Raw genomic sequence first — 7,500 nt, 5'->3', positions numbered from 1 at the left:
TGTCCTGGAGAGTGAGTCCCACCACCCTGTGGAGAAAACTCATTTGAGCTGCTTGTATCCATGGTCTTATTCTTTTGGTCATTATCTGGAGTTCATGACCATATTCATGACCATAGGAAAAGGTAAGGATGTAGACCGACCAGTAAATAGAAAGCTTCGCCTTATGGCTCAGCTCCCCCTTCACCACTACAGTCTGGTACAGCAACCGCATTACTGCTGCCGCTGCTCCCAGTCTGCAGCCAGTCCCATGCTCTCTTCTCCCCTCACTCTTGAACAACACCCCAAGATACTTAAACTCCTCCACCTGGGGAAAATTCTCTCTCCATACTTGAAGGGGGTGTGCTATCCTTTTCCATGAAAGAACAATGGACTCAGACTTGGAGGTGCTGATCCTCATACCAACCACTTCATACAGCTGCAAACCGCTTCAATGCGTGCTGGAGGTATCCATGTGACGGTGCCAAAAGGACAACATCATCTGCAAAAAGCGGAGACATCACCTTCCGGCTTCCACATAGAATACCCTCCTGACCTTGGTTGCGCCTTGATATCCTGTCCCTGAAAACCACAAATAGGAGTGGGGACAAGGCACAACCTTGGCGGAGTTCAACGCCCACATTGAATGAGCTTGACTTAATGCTGAGTATGCGGACACAGCTCTTGCTCCATGTGTACAGAGGCCAAATGGTCCACAGTAGTGGCCCTGGCACCCCATACTCCCAAACCACCTTCCACAGAAGTTCTTGGGGAACCCGCACGCAGGCCTTCTCCAAGTCCACAAAACACATGTAGACTGGATTAGTGAACTCCCATGCCCCCTCAATTATCTGTGAGAGGGTAAAAAGCAGGTCCACTGTTCCACAGCCGGGACGGAATCCGCATTGTTCTTCTTCAGTCTGAGGTTCAACTATCGGCCGCAGCCTCCTTTCCAGTACCCTGGCATAAACTTTCCCATTGAGGCTGAGAAGCGTGATACCCCAATACTTTGCACACACTCTCTGGTCCCCTCTCTTAAAGATAAGGACCACCACCCCAGTTTGCCAATCGAAAGGCACTGTCCCCGAGGTCCATGCAACATTGCAGAGGCATGTCAATACACCCATTCCATTTACAGTTAAACAGCATACACATACCACTGCTTTCAGCATAGCTATGGACATGTTCAGTTACTAAGCCAGAAAAATCTGTGGGCCTTTGGTTCCCATTTCTGGTCTAAACTTGCATTGTTTTTTGTTATTTGCCATATATTTCATCCATTCAGGGCAGGTCTGCTCATTACTCCAAGTTATGCATTTTAGATTTTGTATTTGAAATAGAATGGAGCCGTTTCTGAGTGTCTAGTCTGAGAGAAACACCAGGTTTATGAAAGCGGAGATGGATTTTTGCTGAGACTTGGTCAGAGATTATCAGAATTTTGAAGCTATTTGATTTGTACCTTTAGCAATTATCTTGTCACTGAATTTTGACTATAACCTTCTTTCTCATGATGTCATTATTTTTTCTCTTCTGAACACTGAATTCTGATGGCTTTTATTGGTTTAGAAACTCTTTTTTTCTAAAATTTAAATTTTGCATTTGGAATATAAAATTAATCTGATTGTCATGGGCAACTGCTTTCATAACTGCTACTTAGTTTAAACTTTAATTTTTCAAATACTGTAATATTGTGTCTATTTGTGTACACAAGTTTTTTTAAAGATTTTTTTATTTTGGAGCTTTTTAGAACATGTTAGAATTTTTTTAGTTTTTTTAATATCGTTAACACTAAAGGTATTTGGAAAATCTGCACTGTCTTGACTATCAGTCTCGACAGCAGGGGGCAATAGTGAAACATGACAGTGTGTTAGCTAAGCTGGTGAATCTAAAAATGTTTCTTATTGTATCACTATGAGTTTGTGAAACATTATTACATTATATGAAAATGTAAGTAATTGTAGGTAGTTTAGTATAGATTTATTATCAGATATAACTTTGTCCTTTGTTTAGGGTCTGTGACAATTAGATTCTCTTGAAAAAATAAATGTTCTGTTGAAGTTTTAGAAAAAAATAAATAAAAATGACCATCAAAAATGTTAATAAATGCCATCACAACATCAGTGATCACGCCGACCAAAAAATGAGAAGAAAGTTTCTGGAGACACTGTTATTTATGTTGTTACCAAGAGTCAATCAGCCTGAGAGAACTTAACAACTACTTCAGAATAATAACTACTTCAGAATATCTAGCACTGTATGCTAAATACTGTTTAATAATTTATTATCTATTATATCGGTAAAGCATCTAAATTTGTAAGAAAATGGAAAGAAATGTATTATTTAAGACATTAAATGATGACACAATTATTTAAAAGTTTATTATTTTTTCACGCAGGCAAACTCAAGCATCTGCATATGAACATAATCAGGACAGCACAGATATAAGGAGCACCAACACCACGATGCCCTTGCAGAAGCTGAACCTTGTGCTCAGCCTTACTCCGACTTCTTCAAGTATATTATTTCAACAATGTCTGTTCCACATCTTCTTGTTTTGTGTTTCATCCACAAACTCACTTCTCACAATTCACTTCATCATAATATAAATAAACTCTCTGTCCAAATTTATGGACACAACAGTCTCTGAATGGTTCTGATATATTTAATACTGTATGTTTACAAATATTTTTGTCAAATACAAATTGATTTTTTCCACTTGAATAGTCATAATCATTCACAGGAGTCAGTGTGGGATATCAGTGTTCCCAATCCCCTTACTATCAAAACTGCAAGGACGAAATTGATCAAGGTCAATATTTTGTTCTTTTGCTATACAGCACAATACCTGGGTGGTTGCATGTTTGGTTTTGAATCAAGTTCAGCCTGTGTGGAGATGCCTTTTAGTGTGTGAATGGGTGAGTACATGTGTGGTTAGCCTATTATTGATGTGGCATCAAGTCCACGATGGCCCCCCCATCCTTGGACCCAGCAATTTCAGGATAGGACACTGGCAACCTTGACCATGAGAAGTGATTACTGAAAATGAGTGAGAATCTGCTTTTTTAAATGTATTGTTTAATAAATAGAAAATAGGATTTGTTTAATACATAACCTTGAAGCAGCGTGTTTTAAATACTATACAGGTAACCCTGTTACACAGACCTAATTTGTTCCTGAGAAAGATTTATATACCTTATAAGAGTCATTAAACCTGGAGGTCCATTTGAAATGGGAAATCTATATATCTATATATCTATATATACATATAATTTCCACAAACACCCTCCAAACAATTAAAAATTCTCAAGAAATAGTAATGAAAACATTACAGATATAAGATATTAAAAATAATCAAGAAGGTTAACCATGACTAAATTAGGACAGAAATTGTATTTTTGGCAAAACTTCTGTGCAGTAAGTACACATAAATCTATGAAAGACATAGTTACACTTACATTTATTCATTTAGCAGATGGTTTTCTGCAAAATCAACAAACATCTCAGAGAACAATACAAAGGGTGCATTGTATCAAGAAGATTTGAATGCAAACACATAATTATACCATATAGTCAGTTTATCACATACAACCATATATAGTTTCAAATTCAAGTTTCAAGTTTATTGTCATAGATACAGTACCATGTACATGTATCATGAAATTCTTCCTGAATGCTTTTCCACAGACCATGGACAAGGACAGAGACAATAGAAATACTGCACAAACAAAAGAGTGACAATGACGGTGAGTAGTGCAACAGCAACAGCAATAAATAATGGTAACAGTAGTAACAATAATACCATTTGACAGCCAGAGAACTCAGAATGAGAGAATGAGAATGCTTAAGTGACAATGTAATTTACCAATGTGCTTGGGTGGAGAAGTCCAACTCTAGTTACTAAAGGTGGCACATTGGTGAGTGTTATATACTCTTCCAGCACTGGGGTAAAAGCTGTTCCTATACCTAGCAGTGCGGGTTTGAATAGACCTGAGCCGCGTTGCAGATGGAAGAGAAGAGAAAAGTCCCTGTGCGGGGTGACTATGATCTTTCGTGATGCGCATCGTCTTTCTGAGGCATCGTGTCGTGTAGGTGTCCTGGACTGCTGGTAGCTGTGTGTCAAGAGGTCTCAAAACTCACCTCTTTTGGACTCACTTCTGCCCTGATCTCATAAATTCTCAAAAAAATTTACATGTTTGTTATGTTAAATAATTTTTAATAACAGTTTAATAATGGAAAAGCCTATATGCAGCTACTTATGTAATGTATACTTGTATATTAACCATCAAAAAGGCCCACCAACGTCTCCACTTCCTCAGGCATCTGAAGAAAGCCCAGATGTCTACCACAGTCCTCATCACTTTCTACAGGTGTGCTGCGGAGTCTGTCCTCACAGGGTGTATTACATCTTAGGGTAGCAGCTGCTCCATACAGGATGAGAAAGCCCTACAGAGGGTGGTCAAAACAGCTCAGGAAATCATTGACACACAGCTACCAGCAATCCAGGACACCTACACTACATGCTGCCTCACCTCTCTTATATGTAAAAAGGGACATGAACCATAAAAAAATGTAAAAAAAATTAAAGGAGACAATTCTTAAAGCTATAATAAATAAAAAGTAAGCAAAGTTAAATACAGCAATGTTATTGTTAGATATATAAAGGCACTAGGCTGTATTTTCATGTTGTCTATGCCTTCACTGTCAAGAGGTTGCAAAAAAAAATGGCTACATAATTAACTTTGGATAAATCAAAAGCGGAAAGGCAATTTTTTGGGGGGTAAATTAAAAAAAAAACCGTAACCATAACTTATCTAACCCTTGGTAATGTAATATCTAAAATGAATTTAAAAATATTTTAAAAATGAATAAAGTTGTAGCAATTACAGCTGAACATGTTTTAAAGACCAAGCAATAACTTCTGAAACACTTTGTGGTTCATTTTACTGCTGAATGCATACATGGCAATGTTCACAAGTACCCAATTCTGAATTCTGAGTTTCAGGGAAAATATACCTGTTCCATATTGTAAATTTATGTAGGTACAGGAGTACTTTCCTTTCTAGCTTATTTCTTTGAGGTTGCGAGAAGCTTTTGATTAATACAATATTACTGTTAAGAGTCACAAAGAATTGCATCACTCAGGAATCTACATTTTCCTACCTCACTCTCATAGCCTTTACTCCTTGTAACTGTCTTTACATACATAATGAAGAAACCAACAAACAAATTAACCAAAAAGCACTGATTGTTGTAATGATTGCTACAGAGACCTGGGTTTAAAAGCCTTATTTTTCCACAGCTAGAAGAAAGGTGCAAAAAAAAATATATCACAATGGTTCCCACTACAGGAGGAGAGACACACAAAGAGAGGGAGAGAGTTCTTGCCTGCATGCTTGTTTGTCCCATGAACCCATGGGCATGTTATTCAGACAGCACACTTATTACAGACCTCTTCCAAAGTTTTGTAAAATACCAGTTTCATTCTTCAAAGCGTCAGTGTGCCAGAGACCAACATTTCAGTTAGATTCTGGCATTTAAATTTTTCATTTTGACATCAAATATATAAAACCAAACAGTGAAACAAAACAAAATCAACATTTAATTCACCTGCATAATCCCATACAGTCAAATACAGTATTATGACACAGCACACCAATAACACACAAATAAATACAAATAACACATACACATAAATAAGTACCTACATATCTACAATAATATATAATTACAATATATAATTAAAACACTTTATGGCTTCATTGTTACATTTCTTTCACTAATCCATATACTTGTCATAATAATGTCTTGTTACAAAATTTAAGACCCTGAACGATTTCATACTTACGTTCAACATATTGGTGACTATTCTCCTCTTATTACACCTATCTAAATGCTGAGACTGAAAAGTCAGGTGTATTCTGGGCAAATGTGTATGTAAGTTTAAATGTTTCAAACTGCTTTTTCAAAATGTTACGGCATACGATGCGGGAGGAGACATAAATTTATAATCCACTTTTCACGTGTTATTAGTCATGAAATCCATTTTAATGAATGATGGCCAGAAATTAAGGTTTGTAAATGCAACTTAAGATATATAACTCAAAAAGTGCAATGTGAACTAGTTGGATTATTATATTTTTACACACAGGCTGTACAATAGCACTAGTAAATAGTTGCAGCTAGTGTCCAGTAATGAAAAGCTCTTCAAGCTTGATACTTGACTGTCCATTTTTGAAACATGTATTGTACCCTTAATGTGTGGCAGTGATATTATTTAAACAAATGGTAATGACAACTTTCTTCATGAATGTTTAAGTAGGTTATTCAGAACATTCTGAAGTTCCCAGACCTAACCACACTGAACCCAAAAGCCTACAAATGATGCTGGACACTTGTGTAAATGTTACATAATGACACACAAAAAAATGCATTTTTTCCAAGCTGGTTATGGGAATGTTCCATTTATTTTGGAAGAAAGCTGACAAAAAGTGTAACATTTAAATATGGTTAACAAAGGAAAGGTTATAATACTCTCTGTCGTGATCAGAAGAAGTCTGATGTTAAGGTGAAGTCAAATGCAAGGTTAATTTATAAGTTATAAGTGCAAAGTGCTTGTAAATCCATGGAAGCATGGAGCTGTAGCGCTGTGAGGTCAAGCAGAAGTAGAGACTTTGGATGAGGAACCATGGAGACTCAAGACTCAGGGACCCCAGGCTGGTGGAGACTTGGAAGCACAGGGAGCAGGTTGGTAATTGCAAGAAATGGACATGAGTTAAACAGAGAGCAGGAACAAAGGACACTATCACTAAGAAGAGAGCAGAGCAAGTCAAATTAGAAAGTACCATAGCACTGCGTGACATTCTGCACTCCTGTAGCTTTACAATTATTTATTTAGCAGACACTTTTGTCCAAAGCTACTTCCAATGAACTCTACATTGTGTTATCAGCCCACACACCTTATACACCAAAATGACTTACACTGGTAGATATACTACTTACAATGGGTCACTCATCCATACATCAGTGGAACACACTCTTTCTCTCTGTTACTTACACCCTATGGGCAAACCTGAACAGTATCCCTTAGGACTGTGGGAGGAAACACATGCAGACACAGGGAGAACATTCAAACTCCACACAGACTGAGCAGGGATCAAACCTACATCCTGTCACATCACCCACGTGCTGTGAGACTGCAGCGGTACTTGCTGTGCCACCGTGCCACCCTTATAGAGTGGACTGATCATATTATTGGAAATTTCCATGCCCTGTTTTCTGCTGGGTCATTCCATGCAAGAACCACTGGCAGCCACCATGGGAACTGCTCCTGCAGTTTGTGGCACTAACTCGTTACATTTTTTCATTTAGGTAACTCGTTTCTTCACAGCAGCTCACAATGTTAAGCAACCTACAAATATTAATTCTTTTGTAAAGTTGGGTGATTTAACTAGATCATTTAAGACTACGTACTTTTCTCAAGGTATTCACAGCAGATGACACTCAAACCAGCAACCTTTACCAATA

This window comes from Scleropages formosus, chromosome 9 (assembly GCF_900964775.1).
Source record: "Scleropages formosus chromosome 9, fSclFor1.1, whole genome shotgun sequence".
Classification (NCBI taxonomy): domain Eukaryota; kingdom Metazoa; phylum Chordata; class Actinopteri; order Osteoglossiformes; family Osteoglossidae; genus Scleropages; species Scleropages formosus.
Note: the sequence above shows the minus strand (reverse complement) of the source record.